Raw genomic sequence first — 12,561 nt, forward strand, 5'->3', positions numbered from 1 at the left:
TTTTACATACATTCTAAATTATAAACATCTTAAAGACATCTAACAGACGTCTATGTGACATCTAAAAAGAGACATCCAATAGACGTATTGCAGATGAGCAAATAACCTAAATAATACATCTTGCAGATGTAAATGCAGACGTCAAATAGACATCTTCTAGATGTACGTGCGCTATCAGGGATATGACTGAAAGACTGCAGCGGTTTGAGTTAAAAATCTTTGAGTTCTACTGAAGAAACAAAGTCATCTACATCACTGACTCCTAGGGATTAGCAGTTGAACCTCACATTTTCATTTCTGGGTGAACTATCGCTTTAATAACACACTGTTTATCAGTATTTCCAGAAGACCAAGTTACCACTTTACTTGAGGGTTCACACACGATGAGGTCATAAGAAATTAATGCTTAGTTAATGATGACTACTGTATTTGGATGTCAACAGAATTCACATACTCTGTGCTGTGATTGGCCAGTGTTGGGGGTCTGTCCATTTACATGCAGGCTGCTATGAAGAAGACATACTGTATACGTGCTTGATAACTCATCATAATTAATGAAAAACATTAGTTCTCACATTAATTACTGTTACTGATATACTGTTCTAACCTGTATGCATGCATGAGGCAATGCAGATTTTTGTATATATTATTATAATAATTCAAGTAATCTTATTTGAGAAAACAAATGTTTTAGTACATGTACCAAAAGCATAGCTTTATCCATAATGGATATTAAAAATCTTGTTTTCTGTGAAAAAGAAAACATCAAGATCATGCATAATAACCTATTAATCATGATGATGTACTCATCTTAGTGAATGTCTTAAGGTGTTTTTCATCTATGAGGTCATGAATAAAAGATTTTGAACTCATGCTAGTTCCTGATAATTGAGATATTAATGGATGAAGTAATTCATAATTCTTCATTAATTTATGCATTAATTCATGGTAATTCATGTACCCCTACTGTAAAGTGCTCCCCAAAAACTTGCATCATTTACACAATGTTATAATTTAAGCAATCAAAAGCAACCTAAACTGCATTTTAAACATTTCTAACAGTCATTTTGGTTTCAAAAGTATATATACACATGTGGGTTTGAAGTTAAAGTTTTAGTATTGTCATACCTTTAGATGGGCCTCCTAAGGCAGGATCAGTATCTGTGAATAGAAAAATAAAATGCTATAACAAACAGCAGCGGCGCTTGGTCTATATGAATTATGCTTCTGTGACATCTCTGAACTACTGTATAATGTTTTGGTGCATCATATGGTGCACTTCTTACACTGACTTTACTGATTTGATGTTTGTATGTTTATGTGCTTTTACCTGTTTCTGTTTGTGTCTGTGGATGCGCCTCCTCAGCATCACTGTCTTCACTATGTTCCGAATCAGAAAAGTCTAACTTGTCTAAAAAAAAAATTGAGTATCAAGTAAGCTTAACATTGCTAATGTTAGAGTAAAAATAGAAGACATAGTGATAACTCTAATATCTGGTGAACATTACATTAAGATCTACGTTAGGGATTATCTTTAGGATATGAATATACTTAGTTAACTTCAAAATGTCATTTGTAACAACTTTAGTAGCATTACCTTCAATTTCAATTTCTTCTAGGGTTTTGCCGTGGAGATTTGAAAGAGAATCTTTCTCCATAGCGAGGAGTAACTTTGAAATCTTGGCCAGCTGGGTTGTAGCCTCCGGAAGTCGATAATATTCTCTGTGCACACGAATATCGTGGCCCAAGAAGTCCGCAACTTGGTCCAACTCGTGGTTTTTCAGGTTAAGCACCTGCGACAAAGTTGCCACATGTTTGCGCAGTTGGGTCGACCGGAGGAGTTCCGGGTTTTGTGCACCACACTCGTGTGCATAGATCCTCAGACAGTCTTGTCCTCTATAACAACTCAAACAGCTTGGTCGAGCAAACAGGAATTGGTTTTCCTCAGGGACTCCACATTCCCTTCTTCTGCTTATGAGGAGGGTTAAGGCATCAACCATGTCTGGTGACAGCAAAACTGCCACTTTTCGCCCTCTTTTACCCCTAAGTTCCACCCGACTAAAATGTGTACAAAGTTTTTGTTCAAACTTTGTTAGCCCAACAGCAACATCTTTGTGTAGGGGAGCTGTATCCCTCTCTAGAAAACCTTTGAGTTGCATTTTTGCAACCTCTCCTCCACGTCGCCGGTTGAACACAATTATTTTTGCAAGAGTTGCTTTGCATAGGTCGCCATAGACTTGTGCTGATGGCATCTGTTTCAAGTTCTCAGAACCTAAATCAACAACCTTTTCAAGATGCTGGTGAAGAAGTTGTACATCCTCTGTGAAAGGGAGGGTAGACGGCTTGTTAAAGCGCCCCTCATTCAAGGTGGTCAAAGCTGTGTGGGAAACGAGTTCAGACCATTTAGCATCATACAGCTTTTTGAATGCTTGGGTTGACTTTATCCCCTCACCATCTTCTGCCATTAGAGCTCGGCAATGTACAATGTCACATATCTTATTCAGTGAGTGGCCCAACTTAAGGGCAAGGCTTGGAGTCTGGAATGAGTGTTTTACATCATCAAACCCAGATACCTTTTTGACAGCCTGGATAACCACATTGAAATTTTCAGGTCTCACAGCATCTTCAAGAGTCTGTACAGAAAATTCCTTTCTCAGAATCAGCAGAAGTCTTCCAACTTCCCGGAGCTTCTGTCGAATATAGTCAAATTTAGTGGGATCTTGCCCATGTTTATTGTAAAATGACTGGGCCAGCTGAAGAATGCAAAAGTCACTCCGCACAGCAGCAGAGATGTCATCGTCTTTCATCACAGTTAGCAGTTTCCAAACACCTTGTGATATTTGTTGGCAGAGGGCTGCATTAGACATTGTTGCCAAAGACAAGACCCTAGTTCTTCCTGGCTCTGCCTGATCTTCCACTGGTTTGGAAAGACAATTTCGAACGTGTCTCCAGAGATCCCTTCGGAGAAACATTGCATGGCAATACATACAGTGCACATAATCTTTTGAATCATATCTTTTCTTTGGCTTACGTCTGAGTTTTAACAATCCAGTCCCATTCGCTAAAACATCTGCATTGTGTTCATAGTTTCCTTTGTTCCGCAGTTTGTTCAGAAGTTTTTGACGCTCTTTGGAATGTTTTGGTAGAGCCAAAGCCCGAGCAACATCGACGTTTGAATTCTCATGGACTTTTAAGTGGCGTGTAAATTTTGACTGCGGTTTTCCACAAATGTAGCAGTAATTCTTCTTGCTTACTGAAGAGGATATATTTGAAGATTGTAAAGATGGATCTTCCCCTGTGCCTGTGATATCCTCAACAGTGCTTTCAGTATTGCCATCGCTGTGAACTTTCGATATTTGTACTTGTATGGCTTTCCTACTAGGCATTTCAAGCTGTGCTGTGCAGACTGGAACTTTTGGGAGTGAACCTATGACACTTTCTTGGCATGGTCTGCCATTTTGAATTTCTGCAGTAGATTTGATGCAGAACACTTCAGTATTTTTAATGTTTAAGAGTTTTTCTGGAGGCGCTATGCTTACGTCTGAACCTTCTGAGACAGAATTAGGTACATAGTCCTCATCCGACATGTTCTCACTGGAAAATTCTACTTCGGAATCCTGAAATAGTAAACATATCTTTTGTACATACTCAGAAAGTTTAGTTCTAAGGAAGAAAATTGCTGAAAAATAAAACATATCTGACTATTTAATAAATCATACTTACGGATGTTGAGGGGTCAGGTTTGGGCTTCACATTTTTCTCGTAGCAAGTTTTATGCCAGAAGCGGGAACAAACTAGATTGAGCATATAATAAACAAGGTTGGTTTCATTTGAATAAAAGGTGATTTAAGAAAAGATGCTTTAAAAAGTGATAGATAAAGCAGTGATAGATGATCAGTGTGTTTGAAAGTGTGGCTATAAGATGGAAGAGAACAGAGAAAGGAGAAGACTAATATAAATATGAATCGATTACACAATTACACAGGCAGACAGACTGAGCAAGACAGAAAGAAAGAATGAAAAGTTAACTTTTTCAAGCTAATTTAAAGATGCATTTAGAACGTCAAGATTACACAGTTTTAGGGTTTCAATGGTAAAGCATTTTTAAAAGTATTAAAATTGTCTGAACAAAATACTTACCCTTACATCTCACACCAGCCCACTTAAAAGCGGAATAAGGACCACTACAGCAATCACATTTATTCAAGCTTGATAGTACTGTAGATATTATGACATGTTTACAGTTCTGTTGAAAAAAAAAAGTTATAATTGATTAGAGGAAATTATACTGTATTACTATAGTTAGGTGTTAAAGGCACAATATAATGCATTAATACAATATTTAAATTGGTCTCTGATATCTATACAGAAGGTATGTGGCTTAGGTAAGGGCAAAAATGATTTAGAAACAGTTTTATCTTTCCATATTATTCAACAATGCCAAGGTAAATTTCAAGGTTTTTCATTATATGGCACCTTTAAGACATAGGGCTAAGGTTTGAACAAGTTATTTTAATTTCACAAATAACAAAATGTATATCACAAATGTACTGCACTGTAGTATGACAAAAGCAGTAAGTATGGGGGACTTACGATACACAAACCATGGTGCAGTTTGACAAAACACACCCTGAACTTCTACCCATCCCCCACAACATGACAAAAGCAGTAAGTATGGGGACATACGACAAAAGCAGTAAGTATGGGGGACATACGATTCACAAACCATGGTGCAGTTTGACAAAACACACCCTGAACTTCTACCCATCCCCCACAACATGACAAAAGCAGTAAGTATGGGGGACATACGATTCACAAACCATGGTGCAGTTTGACAAAACACACCCTGAACTTCTACCCATCCCCCACAACATGACAAAAGCAGTAAGTATGGGGACATACGACAAAAGCAGTAAGTATGGGGGACATACGATACACAAACCATGGTGCAGTTTGACAAAACACACACTGAACTTCTACCCATCCCCCACAACATGACAAAAGCAGTAAGTATGGGGACATACGACAAAAGCAGTAAGTATGGGGGACATACGATACACAAACCATGGTGCAGTTTGACAAAACACACCCTGAACTTCTACCCATCCCCCACAACATGACAAAAGCAGTAAGTATGGGGACATACGACAAAAGCAGTAAGTATGGGGGACATACGATACACAAACCATTGTGCAGTTTGACAAAACACACACTGAACTTCTACCCATCCCCCACAACATGACAAAAGCAGTAAGTATGGGGACATACGACAAAAGCAGTAAGTATGGGGGACATACGATACACAAACCATGGTGCAGTTTGACAAAACACACCCTGAACTTCTACCCATCCCCCACAACATGACAAAAGCAGTAAGTATGGGGACATACGACAAAAGCAGTAAGTATGGGGGACATACGATACACAAACCATGGTGCAGTTTGACAAAACACACACTGAACTTCTACCCATCCCCCACAACATGACAAAAGCAGTAAGTATGGGGACATACGACAAAAGCAGTAAGTATGGGGGACATATGATACACAAACCATTGTGCAGTTTGACAAAACACACCCTGAACTTCTACCCATCCCCCACAACATGACAAAAGCAGTAAGTATGGGGGACTTACGATACACAAACCATGGTGCAGTTTGACAAAACACACACTGAACTTATACCCATCCCCCACAACATGACAAAAGCAGTAAGTATGGGGGACATACGACACACAAACCATTGTGCAGTTTGACAAAACACACCCTGAACTTCTACCCATCCCCCACAAAATGACAAAAGCAGTAAGTATGGGGACATACAACATATGATACACATGCTAGTTTAGAATGAACCATCATCCATATACCATTGTAAATTAAACAATTCCTATGACTGATGATACATGGGGCAACTTTATGAGCAACGTTGCGGGGCAACTTGGGTTAATGTTGGCATCAGTGGGCAACCAGAAGAGACACAGGTTCCATGACTGATTTAAAGTCTGAAAATTTTTTTTTTTACCCATTCTCAGTTGGGAAAGTGCCCAAGCAACATTGTTCAAAAAAAGTTGCCTGGCAAGATTGCTCAGAATGTTGTCCTGTGTATCATCAGCCTATCACTATCTTTTTTAATTCTTTAAGTTTGTAATTAAAAATCACTGTTGTTGCCAACTAAAGAACATTTAAGAAATAAATGCTTATTAAATGCTCATTTTTAATGGAAAGTACATTACCTGTTGAGTGTTGTCATGACATGTCAGCTGAGAATCAGACGTTGTTGAGATCTGAAAAGGTTTGAGTACTGAACATTAAATTTGGATAACACGGCAGTACATGGTGATGCTTTGAGTATCCAAAACAACTAATGTGAAAATGACATAATACAAGTGAATTCTTAGATCAAACAATCAGGGCATGTGAGAATTCATTGCAGCACACAGTCCTAATCGTCTGTAATGCTAAGGTAATGATTCTACATCATCTTACCAAAGTTGATGGAGATTTAACTACCTGTTGAGCATTAGAAACACACACTTACCTCCTTTGACCCATCTCTTGCTGCACAGCTGACCAAAGCATGCACCTGTTGTTCAATCTCAGAACAAACCTGTGAAATATGAAAGATTTGTGTAATCAGATTGACAAAAGGTCAACTATACTATGCTATAAAACACTTTTTATGGAAATTTTAAAGAAATCAATAGTTTATAAGGATTTTGCATCATCTTACCAAAGTTAATGGAGATTTAACTACCTGTTGAGCATTAGAAACACACACTTACCTCCTTTGACCCATCTCTTGCTGCACAGCTGACCAAAGCATGCACCTGTTGTTCAATCTCAGAACAAACCTGTGAAATATGAAAGATTTGTGTAATCAGATTGACAAAAGGTCAACTATACTATGCTATAAAACACTTTTTATGGAAATTTTAAAGAAATCAATAGTTTATAAGGATTTTGCATCATCTTACCAAAGTTAATGGAGATTTAACTACCTGTTGAGCATTAGAAACACACACTTACCTCCTTTGACCCATCTCTTGCTGCACAGCTGACCAAAGCATGCACCTGTTGTTCAATCTCAGAACAAACCTGTGAAATATGAAAGATTTGTGTAATCAGATTGACAAAAGGTCAACTATACTACGTTATAAAACACTTTTTATGGAAATTTTAAAGACATCAATAGTTTATAAGGATTTTGCATCATCTTACCAAAGTTAATGGAGATTTAACTACCTGTTGAGCATTAGAAACACACACTTACCTCCTTTGACCCATCTCTTGCTGCACAGCTGACCAAAGCATGCACCTGTTGTTCAATCTCAGAACAAACCTGTGAAATATGAAAGATTTGTGTAATCAGATTGACAAAAGGTCAACTATACTATGCTATAAAACACTTTTTATGGAAATTTTAAAGAAATCAATAGTTTATAAGGATTTTGCATCATCTTACCAAAGTTAATGGAGATTTAACTACCTGTTGAGCATTAGAAACACACACTTACCTCCTTTGACCCATCTCCTGCTGCACAGCTGACCAAAGCATGCACCTGTTGTTCAATCTCAGAACAAACCTGTGAAATATGAAAGATTTGTGTAATCAGATTGACAAAAGGTCAACTATACTACGTTATAAAACACTTTTTATGGAAATTTTAAAGACATCAATAGTTTATAAGGATTTTGCATCATCTTACCAAAGTTAATGGAGATTTAACTACCTGTTGAGCATTAGAAACACACACTTACCTCCTTTGACCCATCTCTTGCTGCACAGCTGACCAAAGCATGCACCTGTTGTTCAATCTCAGAACAAACCTGTGAAATATGAAAGATTTGTGTAATCAGATTGACAAAAGGTCAACTATACTATGCTATAAAACACTTTTTATGGAAATTTTAAAGAAATCAATAGTTTATAAGGATTTTGCATCATCTTACCAAAGTTAATGGAGATTTAACTACCTGTTGAGCATTAGAAACACACACTTACCTCCTTTGACCCATCTCCTGCTGCACAGCTGACCAAAGCATGCACCTGTTGTTCAATCTCAGAACAAACCTGTGAAATATGAAAGATTTGTGTAATCAGATTGACAAAAGGTCAACTATACTACGTTATAAAACACTTTTTATGGAAATTTTAAAGACATCAATAGTTTATAAGGATTTTGCATCATCTTACCAAAGTTAATGGAGATTTAACTACCTGTTGAGCATTAGAAACACACACTTACCTCCTTTGACCCATCTCCTGCTGCACAGCTGACCAAAGCATGCACCTGTTGTTCGGTCTCAGAACAAACCTGTGAAATATGAAAGATTTGTGTAATCAGATTGACAAAAGGTCAACTATACTACGTTATAAAACACTTTTTATGAAAATTTTAAAGAAATCAATTTGTACAACCTCAGAACAAACCTGTGTGGGTTCAAAATCAAATACTAACACTTCTCCACATGTAACTGTAAACTGTGTCTTTAAATTAAAGTAAAAGGATTATTTCAATCTGTTAATACCTTTGTTCTCCATGGCCAGTCAGAATCTCCATAGTTATACGTTATCTCTTCCCCAGGACTTATGTCCTTTACTGCAAATAAGCACAGATGGGGCTTTCCGTCCACTCTGATTGTTTTCATTTTGCTGTTGGGGTTCACATGATCATCATTGACGATTCTCCCTAAAGAAGCATCTTCTCTGGCAGCATCAACCCTGAAACAGCAAGAACATAGTGCTATCTCCACGGTGTAATATTGACTGAATCATACAATAGGAAAGTTTCACAGAATAATAATAATAATAATAAAAAGTTAATTCTAGTTTACCACTGCTGCATCAGGAAATGCAAAGTTTATACATACCACAACTGTTTTCCATCACAACGAAATTCAAATAAAAAAACTTCAAGTGCAGCATGGTATACTCTGTGCCTTCTTTCATATTCTTTTTTAGATATGATTTCCCCTCGATATTCAATGAGGAAATCTCCCTTTTGAAAGTGGCGACAGCTGAACACTCCTCGACCTAACCAAGAGCAGATCAGTCAGGGTAGAAGTTAAAACAATACTTAAAACATAGACAATTGTGTTACTCACCTTTAAATGAATTTATGTATTTTATTTCAAATCCATCCTTATCTTTGAGCATGGATGAAAAATATGCAGCTTCATCCTTTGGTTTTAGTTTGGCCCTCCGGGACCTTGTTCCTGCCATTTCCTGCAAAAGCCAGATGATGTATTTGGTCACTTGATGAAATTATAATAATTATATGTTTTTTTTAGACATCACTGACCTAATCAACAATGAGTTTATACTTTTATTTGCTGTAGAGGGCTTAAATATAAACAATAGGGATCATTATGTACTACTTGCAGGTCAGTGAAACAGGAAAGCATCTTAGACCTTACAAATGTGTTTAGTATTTTTAACAATCTGAAACATGCTGCTTTTCTCCTTCTCAACTACACTGTGACTGTCACTAAAGAGAAACATTATGATTATGGCTATCAGACTTTTACAGGTCCTTCTCAAAAAATTAGCATATTGTGATAAAGTTCATTATTTTCCATAATGTAATGATAAAAATTAAACTTTCATATATTTTAGATTCATTGCACACCAACTGAAATATTTCAGGTCTTTTATTGTTTTAATACTGATGATTTTGGCATACAGCTCATGAAAACCAAAATTCCTATCTCAAAAAATTTGCATTTCATGAAAAGGTTCTCTAAACGAGCTATTAACCTAATCATCTGAATCAACTAATTAACTCTAAACACCTGCAAAAGATTCCTGAGGCATTTAAAAACTCTGAGCCTGGTTCATTACTCAAAACCGCAATCATGGGTAAGACTGCCGACCTGACTGCTCTCCAGAAGGCCATCATTGACACCCTCAAGCAAGAGGGTAAGACACAGAAAGAAATTTCTGAACGAACAGGCTGTTCCCAGAGTGCTGTATCAAGGCACCTCAGTGGGAAGTCTGTGGGAAGGAAAAAGTGTGGCAAAAAACGCTGCACAACGAGAAGAGGTGACCGGACCCTGAGGAAGATTGTGGAGAAGGACCGATTCCAGACCTTGGGGGACCTGCGGAAGCAGTGGACTGAGTCTGGAGTAGAAACATCCAGAGCCACCGTGCACAGGCGTGTGCAGGAACTGGGCTACAGGTGCCGCATTCCCCTGGTCAAGCCACTTTTGAACCAGAAACTGCGGCAGAAGCGCCTGACCTGGGCTACAGAGAAGCAGCACTGGACTGTTGCTCAAATTTTGCATGTCATTCGGAAATCAAGGTGCCAGAGTCTGGAGGAAGACTGGGGAGAAGCAAATGCCAAAATGCCTGAAGTCCAGTGTCAAGTACCCAGAGTCAGTGATGGTCTGGGGTGCTATGTCAGCTGCTGGTGTTGGTCCACTGTGTTTTATCAAGGGCAGGGTCAATGCAGCTAGCTATCAGGAGATTTTGGAGCACTTCATGCTTCCATCTGCTGAAAAGCTTTATGGAGATGAAGATTTTGTTTTTCAGCACGACCTGGCACCTGCTCACAGTGCCAAAACCACTGGTAAATGGTTTACTGACCATGGTATTACTGTGCTCAATTGGCCTGCCAACTCTCCTGACCTGAACCCCATAGAGAATCTGTGGGATATTGTGAAGAGAAAGTTGAGAGACGCAAAACCCAACACTCTGGATGAGCTTAAGGCCGCTATCGAAGCATCCTGGGCCTCCATAACACCTCAGCAGTGCCACAGGCTGATTGCCTCCATGCCACGCCGCATTGAAGCAGTCATTTCTGCAAAAGGATTCCCGACCAAGTATTGAGTGCATAACTGAACATAATTATTTGAAGGTTGACTTTTTTTTTTTATTAAAAACACTTTTCTTTTATTGGTCGGATGAAATATGCTAATTTTTTGAGATAGGAATTTTGGGTTTTCATGAGCTGTATGCCAAAATCATCAGTATTAAAACAATAAAAAACCTGAAATATTTCAGTTGGTGTGCAATAAATCAAATATATGAAAGTGTAATTTTTATCATTACATTATGGAAAATAATGAACTTTATCACAATATGCTAATTTTTTGAGAATGACCTGTATACAGTATATGAAACCTCTACAGACACCTACAGCAAGGTTAAAACTAACAGCAGGTCTGATAAAACAACACCGATTACCCTTACTGTACTATTACAGGAATAACCTTCACAAAGAACTGTAAACAATAGAGCTCCGGACGCCACGTGACCTATTCTGTTTACACCGCCATTTTGGCAGTAAAGAGGCCGTACGAGACGAGCGTGAACGGATGACGGCAGCATGAGTTTTAAGGCAACAGAGTTCACTGCGCACTTTAATTAAAAAGATATAGACCTGTACATAGCAAAACTTAATAGATTAAACATAACAGATCCCTATAATGCCCCCGGGGTGCTTTTCATGTGTATTGATAAAGGAACTTATAGCTTTCCTGAACTGCAGTATCCTGATATAACGTTATATAACTAACGTTACTTCATTAACTTTTCCTCGGCCTATTCCGGAGACTCTTTAAAGGCCTACAAAAGCCTGTTTTTTTTTTATGTTTATGGACAGTGTGTGAAAATGTGAGTTTATGTCCAATCATAAACCGGTGGGATAATGTATCTGATTGATATATTATATATATATATATATATATATATATATATATATATATATATATATATATATATATATAAACTGATATTAGTTTACACATTATCCCACCGGTCACAATTGTGACTGAACATAAAAAAAAATAATTTCATACACTTTCCATAAGCATTTAAAATGCTTTTAAATGCTTTCCTCCACCTGTTCTGGAATCCAGGCACACAGCAGCTGTCCACCATGTTGAAATAGTAATTGTTTTGAATTATTATTCGACCCGACCGCTATCGATAACGCAAAAGCCGCTCTGGTGCTCTCCTGGTTGACTGCCAAAATGGCGGAGTTTAGATTGCATGACGTCAGCCCCCGGAGCTCTATTAAAAGGATCTGATCAGACACACAAATAGTTTACAACTAAACAGCTGTGTGCCCTGAAAAACCTCAAGTTCACCATTCCCATATGAAAAATACATGTAGTAGACTTCTGTACTATAGTAAACTAGAGTAATAATCCTAGATACAATAGGTTTTTTTAAACTTACCATAGTAAAAATTAAATAATACTATGGTTTATCAATTCACTAATATTACAGGATACTGAAGTGCATTAACAAAGTGTAGTAATCACTATTATACTAACATACTGCAGTAAACTCCAATTTACTACATCAAACACTACAATATTTGTCCATTAGGCCTTTCATAGATTAACCCCATTATCACAACACTGAACTGCCCAGATAGCAAAATAAATATGATCTCAATCTGGCATCATGAGTTATTTAACCATTAGCCATTAACTTTTAAACCCAAAACATACATAATACAAGCGGTTTAGTTATTGCTTGTTTATTTGTCAGACTAACGTTAGAAAGTCAATAGTTAATTCCTTATATATCCTTATACTCCTTATATTTTGT

Source organism: Carassius carassius, chromosome 29, assembly GCF_963082965.1.
Source record: "Carassius carassius chromosome 29, fCarCar2.1, whole genome shotgun sequence".
Classification (NCBI taxonomy): Eukaryota; Metazoa; Chordata; class Actinopteri; order Cypriniformes; family Cyprinidae; genus Carassius; species Carassius carassius.